The sequence below is a fragment of the Stegodyphus dumicola genome, chromosome 8, assembly GCF_044657685.1.
Source record: "Stegodyphus dumicola isolate Sdum_Otavi_A_Nest chromosome 8, ASM4465768v1".
In the NCBI taxonomy this organism is placed as follows: domain Eukaryota; kingdom Metazoa; phylum Arthropoda; class Arachnida; order Araneae; family Eresidae; genus Stegodyphus; species Stegodyphus dumicola.
Genome location: NC_140775.1, coordinates 57,688,969 through 57,707,707, shown reverse-complemented (window position 1 = coordinate 57,707,707; position 18,739 = coordinate 57,688,969). Strand labels below are relative to the sequence as shown.

Sequence of the window (18,739 nt, the reverse complement as noted above, 5' to 3'; positions counted from 1 at the left end):
ATCAGAAAATAAGTTATTTTTTATAAATTTACTCAAAGAAATCAGAAAATAAGTTATTTTAATGACTACAGGAAAAAAGTTTTTAAATTAAAATCGTAAGTACATTGATAACATTTAAATAGATGTTCACTCTTTAAAACAAATCAATGATGAGGAGAATTCTTATTTAGGGGAAGGCGAATTTTGGTGCAAGAAAATTTTAAATCATAGTTATGATTTTAATCAGAAAGAACTGATTTTTAAGTTCCAAAAATAATCATGTTCCTTAATGCCAGATTTTTATAGGTGCTTAGGTTGACAGATATGTATCACTAATTTCTCAGTAACTTATGTAAAAAATACTGGTCTTCATCAAACGCAACAGTTTAGTAGCAAAGCTCATAAAATATATGTCCAATTTTGTAACTAATAGAAGGAAATAACAGTATGACGACTAAAGTGTCAAAAGCGTTAAAATTATAAAAATGGTAGTTCTTTTTGCATAGGAAATTATTTTTTAAGCTCTTGAAAAATTGTATGAGTGATTAATTCTGTATTACTCGGCAACAGTGCTAAAATAATTGAATTTCTGGTAAACAACAACTTCGGAGGAATAATCCTAAATTGATATAGATATTGAAAGCTAAAGACACCAATTTTTGGAGGGGATTGCAAGACTTGGCATATGAAGGAAAACAAGCAAACGAGAATGTTCAGTGACAATAAAGCTATATTTAGTGCTTTTAATTAAAATGCTAGGAATAAAATTGGATAATTCGGGTTTAAAAATTCAATCTTTATTTGTTGCAGATAATGTCTTAGTTATATTATTTTTATTGTCACTAAAGAGTGCTTTCCATCATCATAGCAGATACATTACCACTTCAAAGGGTGTTGGTGGTGTGTTGAGTTATGGCAAAGCACACGAGGGCTCTCTGTCTAAGGGAAGGGTTGCCTTCGTGTAGGACTTTCTAAGGGAAACTGGCTCGTATACACGTTACACGTGGGGAAAACCACGAAAACGCCCATGCAGCCAGCCCGTTCGCGGGACCGAACTACCAGTATTCAGCGACTTTACCGCTCGGCCGCTGGTGGGAACACTTCAAAAGGAAACTATCCTTTTATGTAATTTAAGTTCAAAAGAATACCTACAAGTACCCCTCCATAAAAATCAGAATAGAGTAAAAGTTGATCATCATTATGCTTGTTACTAATAGTTGCTCAAAAAATATTATATAATTGAAGGAGAACGTATAAATAAAAGTTATTCTTTCAGTTTCAGAAGGATCAAATATGAAATTTTTGAAATCCAGTTTCTAGATATTTTCAGTTCGCCTTTCACCATAATATTCATAAATTTCAATGTGCATTCTATATTAATTGCAACATTTATTAATTAAAATAATGCTGATTTTAAAATTAATAACAAATATATAATTTTTTTTCAGATGTTTAGTTCTATGAGAAATGTTTGTTTTTTATTTGTGAATGCAATTATAATCCAAATTATGCAGAATTATTACAGCGAGTTATATAATTAATATTGAAATCAATTAGGCCCAAGAAGCATTAGATATTTTGCAATATATACTAAGGGTTGGAGGGAAAGTTCTGTCGTATTTTAAATAGGCAGGTGATTTTTCTTGTAAATAAAAAAAAACATTTGGCTAGTGAGTCAATCGATTTTTTTTTTGTTTTTTTTAGCTGCTGTATAATATAAAAGGTGCCCTTTTTTACCGTTCATCATTTACTTGTAATATTTAAAGGGAAAAACATGTCGGTAGATAAAGTGCATTTACGACACTGCATTTTATATGAATTCCAAAAAGGAAGCAACGCATCTGTTGCATGTAAAAATTTATGTGCGGTATTTGGAAAAGATATTGTAAATGTTCGTACTTGTCAAAGATGGTTTAGCAAATTTCGTTCCGGGGACCTGAGCCTCAAAGAAAGTGTTCGATCTGGACGACCATCCAAGATCGATAATGATGTTTTGCGATCCATGTTGGAAAATAATCCACATTTAACAAGTCGAGAAATTGCAGAAGAGTTTGGCATTCATCATACAACTGTTGAAGATCACATTAAATCTCTTGGGTTTGTGTTAAAGCAAAGTGTTTGGGTTCCACATGAATTAACGGAAAAGAATTTGTCTGATCGTGCAAGAATATGTTCATCACATCTGATTAGACACAATGTGGAGCCTTTTTTGGACAGGCTGGTTACTGGAGATGAAAAGTGGATTCTTTACGAGAATATTAAAAGAAAAAAATCTTACTGCAAAGCAGGAACACCATCAGCAATAGTTCCAAAACCAAGTATCCATCAACGAAAAGTACTGCTTTGTTTGTGGTGGGACAGGAAAGGTCCAGTGTATTACGAGTTGCTGAAACAGGGAAAAAACATCAACGCGGATCTGTACTGCAATCAGCTGGATAAATTGAATGCAGCTATCAAAGAAAAAAGGCCAGCATTAGCGTCCAGAAAAGGAATAGTGTTCCATCACGATAATGCTCGCCCGCATACTGCAGTGGTGACACTACAAAAACTGAATGCGTTAGGATGGGAAATCCTTAGTCACCCCCCGTATTCACCTGACATTGCACCCTCTGATTATTACCTGTTCAGATCTCTGCAAAATTATCTAACGGGAAAAAAATTCAAGTCTTTTGAAAGTGTTTCTAAGGCAGTTGCTGACTATTTTAACTCCATGGATGAGAACTTCTACAAAACAGGAATTTACAGGTTACCTGGAAGATGGCAACAGGTTGTAACAAATAACGGAGCATATATAATTGATTAATATTAAACACATATTTTTATAAATGAATTCAAATATTTTCTTTAAAATACGACAGAACTTTCCCTCCAACCCTATACATGAAGCATCCATTTCACAATGCTATTGACATATGTTTTTTTACACTTCCCGCATATAGTTTTTGATTTTCTGTCTTTTTCCCTTGAGTACATGTAAGATCTCCTGCATTATATATTTTTTCTTTTTTTGTGGTTCATCAAATCATTTTCTGTAAGAAATTGGCCAATTCGTAACTGGTATACCAAGTGTCTGTAGTAAAGTTTCTTCCAGATTTGTATAATGGAGCTAGGATGCGCTTTGCTATTTCACTAGAACTGATGACTTTCTTGTACGACCCATCTGACTGCTGACATGCGTAAATTTCCATGTTGAAAGCATAGAAGGTTCTAGAATCAACCATAGCAAATATCTTTATACCATATCCTGCAGGTTTCTAAGGTATATAATGCCGAAAGGAGCATCGTCCTCGAAAAAGTTCTAGCTTTTCGTTCAAAGTCACGTATTGCCCTACATGATATAATTTCTGTCCATTCTTGACAAAATTTTGAAATAAATCTCTTATTGGAGCTAATTTTTATCCTTTCCTATAAAACTGTTTGATAACAAGAAATGTCTTCTGATTCAGACTCATGATCACTAAATATATCTTCATTATCTGAATCTTCTAATTCTTCTTCTATAGAATCTTCATCTGACGAAACCCCCTCTAATAATTTTTGAAGTCTTTTCATTTCTTGATTATATATAAAATGTGGAAAAGACCGAACAGAGCAACTTCCACACGCCATGGCTCACACTGAAAACTAGTAACACGAAAGCGCGCGTGGGGTGTCGGCACACCCCAAACTATTATTTAAACAATAAATGCTCGGATTTTGCCGTTTCCTCTCGAAACGTATAGAACATGACCTTGAAGGCAGCTACTGATGGACCTAAGCATTTCGGAATAGAGGAGGAGATTGCCAGAGAATTTTTTTGAAGGAGCGCGTAGGGTGCCGAAACAACCCACGCGCGTCTTCCCGGGTTAAGGAAATTAACTCTATGTTTATAGATAAATTAAATCAATTTAATGTATGCTATTAAACGTAAAACTAGTAAACAAGATTGAATAACTTGGCATTCGAGCAGTGGCTATGTAGTATTGTCTACATTGAAATATAAGGGCAAAATAGATGCTATTTCCGAAAATTTAGGGATGGGCATAAAAACCAGCAAATTCTGCAAGTGACCAACAAGAAAGATGTTATAATTTATTTGCAGTTTTTGCCTTACAGAGATCTTAAAACAAACGGTCTTTGGGATAGGGCAAAACCCACCTTTAATTGAAAATTTACTGATCTTATCAGTATAGGTACTGATAATTTTTATCATAATAGCTATCTATTATTATCAATTGCAATGGTATCGATGCCAAAGTAAATTTCTCATGAAATGAAAAGTTTGGAACCTAAACAAGCAGTTTTGAATTATGAAATCACTGAAACGTTTTCGCGCTATGAAAGCTTCAACAGACGAAATAAGAAGATATTTGTCATTTTCCCCAGAGCATTTTGTTATAATTTAAACAATAACTCAGACATCTGTGAATTGCTGTTGCTGCGTACTATAATTATTTAAGTCTTGGATACTTTCATTTTTTATTATCATTTATTTATCACTATTTTTTGTGAAGGAAATAGGGAGATGAGAATCTTTGAAGCGGTACACGAATTAATATTAAATGGTATGCTTATTTGCAAATCTAACGCTGCAGGATAAAAAGTTCTTCAATTCGAAGAGTTAAATAAATTTATAAAAGTGTCTGCATATATATATACAACATATTTAATAAGTTTATTTTCGTGTATTGATCTAATTGAAGGCATATACTTTAATTCATTATTTTATTACTTGCTGCTTACTTTGAAATTCCAATTCAGTGAAATCTGTTTGCTAGTATTACATTTTGCGGGTGAAACAAACTTTAGCTAAGAATCTGGACTACTTTTGGATCCCCTATTAACAATATGTGAATAGACCAGACTTTTCCTTATCATTTTCTTTGCCACAAAGTTATAATAGTATAAGCGCCTGAAGGAATTCTTTTGTTTTGTGCCAGAAAAAGAACAGGTTATCCTGTTGGCCTGGCAACGGCTGTATAAACGTAGCTACCGAGAGCGAATACACTTGCTATATACTCTTTACATTACACCACCAAGAAGCGTAGACTCAATGTCGCCTGTGGTTATGACGTCAGGAGACTATAAGTCGCAGGATGCAACAGAGCCAATATGTCGGATTACACTGCCCTCCATAGCAATCTCCGCAGAGCGCCGTTGATAGTAGAGTTGGTTGCAGTACACTCGTTTTCAATGTCTTCCTTTTCACCCACAGGAAATGAAGCACTGGTATAACGGTTCTCTGTAAAAAAAGAACATCATTCTAAAGCTTGGATGTTCACAATCCTGAGGCGATAAAGTAGGAAAACTTATTTGTGGGATGAACGATAAAGTGAGAAAACTCTTATGTAAAAACAGATTTCTTACGTGGTTCTACTCAATTTCTTACGACGTTTGTACTTCTGACATTCGATGGCTTGATGATAATAATTATTTAATATTTATTTAGCGAAAAGGTTAGCCTACATGTAGTATCCACAGATTTTCTTACATTTCAGAAATTCGGCATTCTATAGCATTTATGATTATGAAAACATCAACATTATTGTGCCTTAACAAAATTCTAGTATTACTTGAAACTCTGAAAGTATGGAAATTATCATCTATTGTTTTATTATGTATGGTGATTCTTTATTGCGTTATTTCAAAAGATTTTGCGTTCCAAATAAAAATAACAAGATTTTAAAATAAAGTAACAATTCAACATTTAGAATCGGAAATTTTGAACAGTTCGATGTTTCCGATATTGTTCCTGAGAATGCGCTCCGTTCTATATAGACTTTCAATGAAAATTCAAAACTTTTTTTTTATTTTAGCATTCATAAAAAGTATTGCATCCAATAAAAATAGTTTTTAAATAAATACTATTATTGATGACTTTGTGGACACACACCATAGAGTCATCCATAGGCATAGCACTAAAGAATCCTCTCAGGAAGAGTCAGCAAACATTGAATTATTTAGCTCTGACTGGATATCAGATGATGCTTTCCTATTATAAGCGCTGCTGTTAATTTTGACTACCATTAAGCCTTGAATTTCGTGTGATGAGTAAACATTTGTTTCACTTATTTCTAGATCACTGGACAATTTTGCAAAAGTGAAAAATAACTACAATGGAAATATAGCGAATTTTTTATGATATGCATTGAAACGAATATGTAACTTTTTCCTCATCGATAAACTTTTCAACAAAATCGCGAGCTAAATCATTTCAGAAAAAGACAATACAAAGAAAAAACATCTCCGCATGAAGCAAGAAATTGGCTTTTCGAATACTATGGAACAGAAAGAACCAAATCTCGCAATTTTAAGACATTGCTTCTAAACACCAAAGCAACTAGTGAAACAGAAGTTAAACTTCCCAATTTTGTAATATCGCTGCATAAAAGACAAAGAAACAACAAAAACCTATTTTACAAATTTTTGAACTTTTTAGACAGTAATTGCTTCTATTAGACTTTACAGATTTCTTTTAATAGTTGACTTTTGCATGACGGCATTTTGAATTTGCGAAGTTTTTTTATGCCTCGTTTTCTTCTGCTATGCTTTGTACTGTGACATTTTAATAAGCTAGCGAAATTTTGTTCTTCATCTCTGGTTTAAAACAGGGACTTCCCCCCCCCCATGATTTTTTTCTCTCCGTTGCTTTCCTTTGTGGCACCTTCACTGGGAATCATACATTTCATAAATAATGCCTACAAAATGTGTGTGTTGAACATTGCATTTTAGAGTTTTGTTATTTTGTAAAACTTCTACTTGCACTCCGAGAATTTTTTAGTACGTATAACTATTTCCCATTGATATTTTACCTTTTGTATTTTACTCTGAGGCAAAATGTATTCCTTCAGAGGTATTTATCATTATGTGTTATATAATATTATTCATCATCGGAACTTCATCATATCAATAACTAAGGAGTTTATTACTGCTAATCTCTTTCCAGTTTGGGTTCTTCTAGATTTAAAAGAAATTCATAAAACAAACAAATATGACTAAGCATTATAATGCAATATTGAATTAAATTATGATCTGGCAACTGTGTACAAATTTTTAGATGCTTTGGAACAGGAAACAGGGAAAATTAGCTTTGCTCTCACGGAGATTCAAACCATGGATCCACTTATAAGGGAACGTGTTTACCTCCACCACGAGAGCATGTAAAAAACGAATGCCATAATTTCTTGCATTTTCCTCTATTTACAGAGCAAGTGGGAGACAACAAAACCCACTTGGAATAAATCAAGTAGAATAAATCCACTTGGTGACGAGTCATCATCTACTACATTTTCAATTCAGCATCAATTTAGAGATAGTTACATTTCTTTAAACCTGGAAACATGAAAAATCGAATTTATCCTCTCCTTATGTCCTACAGATCTTCCAATTAATAGAGGGATGTTCTAACTACTTATACGACTAGATCCTGCATGTGGAAATGCGATAATTTCATCCAATGTCGTTGCCAGACTACGAATTTAAACAGCATTGTCTATCACACCATAGAAATTTTAATAATTTAAAGCATTTATTTGTGGTATGGTCTAGACATTTCCAAGAGTATTTAATGTCTCAACTACATACACACACACACACACACACACACATATATATATATATATATATATCCACGTTGGACATTTAGATATATAATATTATGGTACCTCCTTGACACTTTCCAGACATAAAGCTCAACCATTGTTTCCAACTCATGCACTGGATGTAGCTGTAGCATGACCGATATGTTCCTTCATTTTTTCTGCCCTCGAATTTAGTTCTGAGCCACTGTTCCACCATTGTCAACGCATATTAACCATACTTATTTATTATCACTGTTAATGAAGTTACTTCAGGGATTCCTTGCGGTATGAGGTAGAAAACTTATTTTAGGTTGCATATCTGTGAAATTACCAGAGGTAGGCGTTTCAGATTTTAACTATCAATGATGAAACTTCATATTATTTACAGTTTAAAAGTAATAAAAATTAATAACCCATTTTCTATTGTCAGATACGTTTCGTAACTTGCATTGAAGCACCCTGCTTAACTAATTCAGTCTCCTAGCTCCTAGTAGTCAACGTTTACAATATTTTTGGCAATTTCATGTTTATCAATAGTTTTTTATAAGAATAAAATAAAAGCTAACAAGCTTTAAATTATCGTACCACATTGTAATCCTCCCGGTCTCCCTTAACCCTTTTTCTTGATCTTGTAGAGACATTAGGCATTTTTGGAAGCAGGCAAGATGAAAAATTAGTTCGATTCCCGCCTTCGCCCGTGGTTCGATTCCCGCCTTCGCCGAGAATCGAACAACGGGCTTCTGGAATACCGGCCCAGCGTGCAGAACCACTACACCACGAATGAACGCTAGGAACGGGAGAAATACCTTATAATCTTAGCTTTTAATGTAGTTAGGAAGCAATGTTTGCGTCTTCAAACCCTATTAGAGATTCAGAATGACTTAAATTAGTTGCGCTTTGAAACATCCTCATGAGTTTGCATGCATAGACGTTTTATTCGGTTAAACTGTCTGGATAGTTAGAGAACTAATTTATTTCAGGAACATTTTGAAGAATATTGTTTGCTTTTTCTCCCAAAACTAAAACTATATCTTGGTATCGTAACAATTCCGATGTTTTAATTAGCGTTTCCTTTACTACAGATGAAATAATATATTTAAAATGTCAGAGGGATTAATACTGCGAAGCAACTGCTTATAATTCTTTTTTGGGCCTTATTAAACCTGAAACCCATGATAATTGTAAAACTCCAATTATCGATAACATTCAAACGAAACAAAACGTGTATACACATTTTAAAAGTAGTCACAAACTTACGTTTAATTCAGTGCATTCCGAGTGATAAACTCAATATCTCTTTTTCAAACGCATATTATTTGAGCGCTTTTACTTTTATAGAGTAAAAAACTTGCGTTTGATAAAACTTTGTTTTTCGAATCAATAAAGTTAATTCTAAAGATAAGACAAGTTAATCTTTAAAAAAGGTATAAATATACTCCATTTTTCGTAAGCTGTTACATTATACATGACGACAATATTTATTTATCTGTGCTGTTACATTATCTAACAGATACTCAATTAATTTTTTTTTAACTCCGTTTTGATTTTTTCTTCAAAAATTTCTTATGATTATCTTTTGCATTGAGAATTACATACTATATTTTAATTTATACTGCCCCCTTGTTTTCAGCTCATATCACATAGGAAGCAGGCAGATTTAAATGGTATTTGGGAAATACAACGCTCTGCAAGTAATTACAATTAACAGTTCGTATGTTGGAATTATACTGAAGTTGAACGAAAAATGTTCTATTCGCGAATCTCGAAATATCTTAGCTTCAGTCCTAGAGTTAATCTGCTAAAAGTAATTAAAAATTCTCATGCCTCAATTACTATCCTGGATAAATCTGCATTCAGCGAGGTGAGTAACGGTAAGGTAATCCGTCATTGTATTCATAAATCAGGTTTAATTTTATTCGTATTTCTAAAAATGTTGACAGATTTAGTTGAAATTTAGACTAATGTTTCTCAACTATTCTATCATAGCAAAGTCTTTGACATTGTATTCAGAAGACAAGAAGACTTTATATAACTAAATTTAATCCGCCACTAATTAGTAACTCATTCATTACTGTTTCTTCTGAGACCTGTAACAGTTTCTTACAAAGCAGCATGTTTTCAGAAAATATCCGGTTAATAAAATGGCTAGACTGTACTTTTTTTTTGTTTGACTTACAAGCTACATAATGATTACAAAAATCTCATGTGGACACCACATGACTTCGTATAACCTATTAAATAATACAAATTTTTGCTGCATTTTATTTAAACTTATTTTCTTGAATTTCATTAGAGATATATGCCTTACTCAATTAATTCAGTTCTCACTTCGCGGCAAAGCAAAAATACATAAAAACTCAAAACATCTTCATTAAAAATTGTAACATACAGGAAAACATAAAACACCAGATACAGTTAAAACAGTTAAAAGAACAACTTTACAATTAAAATTAGAGTTTCTACGCAGAAACAAACAATTTGGCTAGCGTGCAAGAATTTGCAAACAAGCTGCTTAAATTTTAGTTCCATTTGCATCACCAAAATTACGTAAGAATCATATGACATACATTTTTCTCGAAATGACGCAGTGCAAAGATGAGTTACTATTTTTAGAATAGATAAGGAAAATTAATTTAGGCTGCTAATTTAATCTTTTACATATTCTTTTTCTTACATATATATACATCCTATATATATATATATATATTTGTTTAAAGATTAACATTTAAATTTAAAAAATTTTCACTGAAGTATTTTGTTTTTTCACTTTTGTTTTTCACTTTCGTTTTTAATTCTTTTAAAGGGATAGAATTCTCTTTATTTAAGATTATCCTAATGTTTCTAATTAGAATTAATGTTTTTCCTTGCTTTGGGGAAGGGCTAGAATTTTCGGGTGAACTATTATAATTATAATTTAAATATATTGAAATGGTTCATCGGCTAATTCTGGATACAGAAAATCAAGGATTTTTGTAGAAGAGAGATTTCAATTAATTTCAAAGTTCCTCTCCCCGAAGTGACATTGAGATTGATTGAATTCCTCTTCTATTTTTGTTCATTTTTCTTTAAATTTCATAATTTTTGAAGAGGAGTTTTGCTTGCATGAAATGTTTTGGTTTTAACACTTTTAAATTTATTCTTGCATTTCTATGATTATTTGAAATTTATTAATTATGAATTTCAATTTCTGCTCTTTCTGAAATATTAGTTCTAAATTTCTTACTTTATGTCTTTAATTATATATATATATACGTATGTGTATACGCATGGTACTGCGGATTGCAATAAAAGAAACTACATATTATAGCAGTCCCGTATACAAAATTTCAACGTCCTGCGTCTAATCGTTTTTGAGTTAGGTGAGATACATAAATGCATAGGTAAATACAGACGCCAAAGGGAAAAAAGTCCATTTTAAACCAATTTTACAACCCATATTGGAAGAAATAGGCCTTAATTCTGTCCGTGTATTCAAAAGTCACATAAAACAATTGTCAAGATTGATTCAGGAACGATCAGAATGGAATTTTTTTTTTTTTTTTTTTTTTTTAATGGTTGAAATATGATACCCGAAATTTTTCGCGATTACTATGTTTTCATTATTTCGCACAAGAAGTAAAAATATAATAAACTCAATGCTTAGTATCCCGCCAACAATTATTCTATGCCAAAAGAGCAGTTATGTTATGTATGGTTTCATAAACATTTGCCATTAATTATGTAAGCGGTAGAAATGTGTATAAGACAACTATTAGTTAGATAATTATAAAATAATACAAATGATATCTTAAATTTTTATGAATGGTATTTATGAAAGTTAGTAAAGAACATATCATTCTTTAATAATTTATTTTTTGAACGTTTTAGCGGTACATTGCCAAAATTGTGAAATAATGATAAAATTTTAAAGAACGTTATTTTTGAATCACGGTGTTTATTACTGCGATGAAGAATTCATTATTATAATTTGAAAGACAAATCAAGTAGTTTATGATTAGAAAACAATAACAACTAAGATAACTTCCAAAAGGGGGACATACAAAGCCTCATATATGGAATAAGATAATACGCACGAGGGCATTCTGCCTAAGCGAAGGAACACCTTCAAGCAGAACTGAGAAAAATAACTCATATTAATATTACGCAACATGTTATTCACGAAAGGCACATGTGTCCCTGCCTAGGCAGTCAACTCGTTCGCGGGATTTGAACCAAGGTGTTTAATTTTCAATGACCTTACGTACCTGACCACGTAGCCGAACAGGGGCCGAGCGGTAAAGTCGCTGAGCACTGGTAGTTCGGTCTGAAGTTCGAATCCCGGCATGGTTTTTCCCATGTGTAATGTGTATACGAGCCAGGTTCTGTTAGAAAGTCCACCACGGTGGCATCCCTCCACTTAGGCAGACAGCGCTCGAGTGCTTTGCATAATTAAATATATCATACCGTATAGAGACATTAGGTTATTTCAAAGAACGAAAGAGGAAAATGAGCAGTTCGCCAGGACTCGAACCACAGATCTCTTGAACATGCGTCAAGCGTGCTGACCACTACACCACGAAGGCATGCTAAAAAGGCGGGAGAAGTATCTTATAACCGTACCTGCTGACTGGTATTTCCCACAAGAATTATTGAAGCTATGATAACCTGATGAAATATAATGTAAGGGAAATGCAATGTATTAGTATGTCATGCATTCGTTTTGTTTCTCGAATAGACTGATTTTTTGTATCATTATTTTTTATTCCATCGCTTCATATCTTATTCATTATTTTCTTAGAGAAAAGTATTCTTACCGTTCAAATAGTTATCTTCTCACTTTATCTTTTCAATGGCTTAAGGAAAGAAAACATACCAAGAGCTTTAGAATTGTTTCAGAATAAATAATTTGGGAAAAATTTATTTCGCAGTCTTTTAAGCATTTTTGTGAGATGGCATTGAGATCTGGTTTTAAGGCTTAAACCTTTCTGTAGTTTCTATATTAAATGATTTGACCGTGAATTTCAAAATTCATATGTTCGGAATTTTATAAAATAAATTACGCAATTGAGAGTAAATATTTATACTTTGTTTGGAACCTATGAAATTCAAAGTACACATACACTTATGGATATATACAGATATGATTGCCTTCTCCATTATGAATATCGAAATCGAGAAATTATTTTTCATTAGATTAGATTAGATTTCATTTGATAGAATCATTAGATTAGATTGTTTCATTTGATTACGGCCGTGTACTCGAGAGCTTTCTGCCTGAGGGAAGGGATGCGTTCGTGAAATACTTTCCGAGGAAACTGGCTCATATCCACATCACAAATGAGAGAAACCATGGAAACGCCCATGCAGCCAGCCCGTTCGCCTGTATGTGAAACCAGAACCCAGAACCAGTATTCAGCGGCTTTATCGCTTGGCCGCTGGTGGGCGTAATTATATTAGAGATGAAATGTTGATGAAATATTTCTTAATGTTTAATTACATTAACATCAGGATTTTTTAGGGTTTAATGTTTCAAAAATTTTTTATTTTAATTTTGTTTTGACCGCACCGTACCAGATTCCATATCTTTATTCATTTATTTGAGAATACCATTTATTTGCGTAAATCGCATTCATAATTTCAAGTAATACAATTTTCATTTTATAAAATATATTTAAAGTTAAGAAATTTATTAATTCATGTTTTACGTCTAGGTTTCATCTGGGATATGAGCTTCAGAACTTGTCTCATCGTACGACTGTACGACGTATAGCTTGTAAGCCCACTGATTTAAGGATGCAATACGAAACTGTAATCCGCAGACCTCCATATTAACTCCTTAATCAAACCAGGTATGAAATATTTATGTAGTTCTTTCCCCTTCTCAGTCTGTTTGCTAGACACACAAAACGGTTATTCCAGAATTAGATTTCACTTTGAGGCGTGTGATGTATGCCTATAATACCTCTATTATGTGTAGCTTTGTGATGCACTGTTTTACATATCTAGCTAACAAAATGGCAATCCGTGGTTCGATAACCGAATGGGAGTTTATTCGTATTTTTTACGATTCCAGCGTTAAAAGGTATAATAATTTCTACAAAAGTTGATGAATTATCTTGAATCTATGATTTAAGTCGTGAGTTACTCCGAAAAGGTAATTTCCTTATACCCATTACATCTATTATTTCATTTTAATTACATACGATAATTATCCTTCTGAATCCTGCTGAACTTTCATAAAGCTATTTTTATTAAGCATAATGCAAGTTATTGACCATATTCATTAGTCTGTGGAGACATTAATCTGTAACATTACTCTCGATCTAAAATATATATATATATATAAGTTTTAAAACTCCGTTTGTATGCAAGATTTTCAAAATAATTGCCAGATTAATTATCTCTTTAACCGATGATCACGGATCTGTAGTTTTAATTGAAAAGTTGAACTGGGGTAAGACTTTATACTGCTACAAATTTGATCGCATGACACAATTTACTAAAACGTATGTGAATTTAAAACTTTTTCCACTCTCAGAGAATTTTCCAGATACTACGTTGCTTCTTAAAAAAAAAGAAAGAAAGAAAAGAAAATCTGAAAGTTTTCAGATTTTAAATTTTTCGTCCAAAGGGACTTTTTTTAACATTTTGTCTGTTTCTTTTATTTATTAAATATCACGTTCTTCGCACTTAAACCATAAAATTCAGTTCAAGAGCAATATCACAAAATAGTTTTAAATTGAGCATATCCCTTTAGAATTTCCGATACAGAGTCTCGCGCGCTGGAGATAAAAATGTTTTTTTCTGTACAACGTTACCATTGCTCGCTTTGAAATCCTTGAGTTGGTTAATCAAAAATTCTTTACAGTTTTACAAAATATGAAATCGATAATAAAACAAATTCCAAATTTTAAATTTGTGCTTTCACATGCCCATATTTGCAGTAGGATTACGTCATTCAAAATTCGATGGCTCTATGTACCGTTGTTTATCACAATATATACATTTATGCAAATATACATACATTTATGCAGATCTTTCATTATTTAATTTCTTCAAATATAATGTAGGACTCTAATATTTGGTGGCAACAGTTTGAAAAGTGAAACGGGGACATGGACATTTATAGTGAGACAAAGCAAAATCGCAAAACGAAAACAATAGTCCTTTAGGAACAAAGCCCCTTTGTACTAATAATTTCGATAACATGGCAATATAAATTTCTGTTCATTTGCTTTTTGCTTAAATTTATCTTTTTCTAAGCGTTTATTGTCGAGGATCTAGTGTCTTGTCAAAATAAGAAATATTGTTTCTTAGGAAAATATTTTTAAGGCTCCCATACGTGATCTCGTGATGATCCCCCGTCTCCCGAGACGTAACACAGGAAACTTTAAATAATTAAGTACTTTAAAATACAAAAGTGTCCATTTAGAGTTAATTTACAAATTCGAAATACCATTTTCCCTACCATTTGCCATCGGCGTTTAATAGCTTTAATTTCTACGATTCTGAAATCAAAAGGCATATTGTAATTGTATAACCTAAAATTAATTTCTGTGTTAAACTGAAATCCGTATGAAGGATCCTATAGCACATATTCATATTCTTATTATCTTTATATTTTTTAATTTTTTAGCAAATTTTTAATTTTTTTAATCTTTAGTAATAAACTTTTCTTAATTGTGTTAGTTTTTAGTCTGAAAATTATTTTTGATTAAATTATTTACTTGTATACTTCTGTTTTACTAATTATACTATGACGTTTTAGTAACTCACCATTTCGTTTCGAAGAGGCCCGTATAAATTTTAAGTTTCGTGCATTTTCTTAACTACGATCAAGTAATGATAATTTCTATATTCTGAAAGCCTATCGTAACTGATTTATTTCTTAAACTGAAACAGTAGGCTTATGACAAATCGTTCCGGGGTCTTTAGTCATAACCTTTTATGAAACGTTCTATATTTTATGTTTTATTGCGATTTTATCTTCTGTGAATTAAAATATCACGTCTGAAATGGCACATCCTAAGTATCAATTCAGTGGCATTTTTCAAATGTATCGTTTAATGACGAACCCCTAAATAGTTAAATTTCTTGCAAATTGCAGCCCTCTTATGACGCAATGGGCAAAATATTATCTAAAAAAGTTATTAATTGTGGAAAGTTAAGTTTGTAGTTAAAATAATAACCTACCGATTAACATTAAGATAGTTGAATCATGCTGACTATGTATTTTGCTTAAATTTTGAATGCCAGTTATTATATAGCTAACAATGGAATGTTGCAAAGTAAATCTATATATAGAAATGCAGTTATTAAAAGCCGGTTCCAAATGCAAATATACAGAAGCCGTTTTAAAAATACCCAGATAACGTCATTTCTAATTGAAAAGTTTCCTTAATAGGTAGACGTACATACTATTGTTAACTGTTACTTCCAAAAAAAAATTACTTGCCATATTTTTTAACTTTCTATAACTACCATGGATACCACGGACAAGGTACTACATCCTGTACGTTCTGAAGAGCATTTTGAATAAATTTGCACAAGCAATTTCTCAAATTGGAAAACAATTAAAATATCTACCTCACAGATGCCTCACAGTGTCTTAGTAATTAAGACTACTAAATACTGGGAGTTGACGACCGAGGTTCAGTCTGAGGTAAATAAGCTGGCTGCAACGTTAGTTTTCTTACTTTCCTCTTGTGTAACGTATATGCGATTCAATTTCTCTTACAAAGGCCTTGAGGAATGCATACCTCCTCTTAGGCAGGTGCTTCCCGTGTGCTATGTCATGTTCAAATAACCTCATTTAAAATGTAGAATTTTTACTCAAGAGAGGGAGATGGAATCGATGCCCGTGTAATAAATCGCTGGCTGATGCTGCAACCACCTCTCAGATACTTGTTAAAAGATTGTTAATAATTTATAAGATAATAGAGAAAAGGTACAAGCTCACTATATTCCCTAAAAAGAAATCGTAGGCATATATCTACTATTTTTTTACCAGTCTTCATATTTTAAAATAAGACTAAATATCTTGGATAATACTTATTAGATTATTTGTAAACACACACACATATAATATCCACTGCCGGATTTACGTATAAGCTGCACAAGCTGTAGCTTAGGGCCCCCACTTTCTTGGGGCCACCCCCAAAAATTGCACCATATCCCATACTGACTTATCAAACGTGGAGTTAACAGTTTAGAAAAAATTTAGAAATATTCTTCTGTTGTTTTTATGATATTCATTTGGTTGTATAATTTATCTTCAGAACATTGTACTGAAATAAATATTAGAGGAGTATTTATTATTAATGTTCGTAGTTCACGCAGGAACTGTAATAAATGTTTGTCTCGTGTTCCTTTCGACTAGCGCTTTTTTATATTCTTAATACTACGCTTCGCATTACGTTTTAACAAAATTAATCTGTTTCATTTTTCTTTACTTATTTTTCTTTCTCTTATGACATGTTATTTATTACAAGTCACCGTTTCAGATATTCTAAAATTAAAGAAAAAAACTTATATCAACAAATTTAATGTTCCTTTCGGCTGCTTTTAGATTGTAGAAACAAGGCAAAAATTTGTTTCGAATGTTATATTTTAAATATACTCTTCTTTCTCGTCATTTAAAATTCAAATAAGCAAGAAAAGAAGTTTACCGAAAAATATGTGTTGGAAAAATCTTGAATTTTATTACGTTGTTCTGTTTTGCCACGCGAGGCATTAACACAAGTTTTACTTTAAATATGCTTTTCTGACACTTTTGACTATGGTTTTTTCGATTTTACGTACTATAGCTACTGCACCGTTTAAAAAATTAAAAGCAGTGAAATCCGAGGTTCCTGATTATTCGAAGCGAATCTCTAATCTCTTTTGATAATTTACCGATGCTTCAAAAATACTCCACAGAATATGCAATAATTTTACTCAGAACTCCTCATTCTCATGCAAGTGGCTTAAATTTTATCAAAAAACACTTTTACGAACTAAATAGCAGGTCACATCAGTACTCTTACATACGGATGACTATTGACTTTTAAACTTCTAAAAAGTCCTTCATTAAATCATCCTTGGAGTTCCTTCTAATTCACACCCAGGTGAGTCGGCAGATCAAAAGATATTTATTTTCTGAAGTTATAGCATATTACTCTTTTGTAGCGATTTATAGAATTTGCTACATTTGTATAATTTAAACTGTGCTACAATTTAGAGTTGTCATTAGAGTGCAATAATTAATTGAATAGTATGCTAGCAACAATAAAACAAGTATAAAATAACAGAATAATCTTAAAATATATAGTCCTAAAGTACATAATTCATAAGTAGAATATATGACTCATAGAATATAATACATCGTTTTCCATTATACTTGAAACAGGATACATTGTTAACTCTGTGTGAATTATATCTTTCAATAATTCAATACTAATATTCTATATATCATAATATTCAGTAGTTCTATGGTTATATAATCTTTATATTAATAATATTCAATGTACAATAACAGTCGAAAGTTTTCTTGAATATGCAGTTCCTAGATATTGAACTAGATTTAGTATATTCATTTACATTAGACTTCTCATATTTGTGATGTAAAACATCTTGGCACTAAAATTACCCTATTTGTACAATTTAAATTATGCTATGATTTGGAATTGTTCGTAGAATGCATATTATATGAGGTTGCAATCCCTGCATCAAATAATATACGGACAATGTGTCACTGCTGACCGAACGCCAGTGAAATATCGTCCATATAATCTGTTATTATGTTAATAAGACTACGAAACTTACGGGTAAAAAGGGTGAAATATGCTGTAAGACTATAATACTAATTAGTAACTAAAATCCTGAGAATTTCTGAGCACCGCGAAAAAAATACTCTTTAACTACGTACAGTCCTGTTCTTTCAGGAAGCATAAAATGTAGACCCTACTGAAGACGAAATAGCAAATTCTCGCTATGTGTTGAAAAATAGAAGACAGCCGATGACTCTTAAATAACCTTTCTATTTTAACTAAACTGAACAGAATATGCATACATTCTTCACTCACAAACTAACCACCACTTGTGGCTCTGTACTCACAAACTAACCACCACTTGTGGCTAAGCAACTTAACATAACATACACTGGTTATCATAAATTAAGGAAAAATCACAAAAATAGCGATAACTCCCTCAAAAATAAGCCAAACCGTGTAAAATTTGAATAT

General features: G+C 32.1%; 1 long non-coding RNA gene across 1 annotated transcript in view; it reads left to right on the top strand.

The window, feature by feature from the left end:
* LOC118189470 (uncharacterized) overlaps window positions 1-18,739 on the top strand; it is a 174,780-nt gene that overhangs the window by 123,376 nt on the left and 32,665 nt on the right. The window contains exon 3 of the long non-coding RNA XR_015042845.1: window positions 13,229-13,366. This is a non-coding gene — a long non-coding RNA (uncharacterized LOC118189470). The remainder of the gene's footprint in view (window positions 1-13,228; window positions 13,367-18,739) is intronic.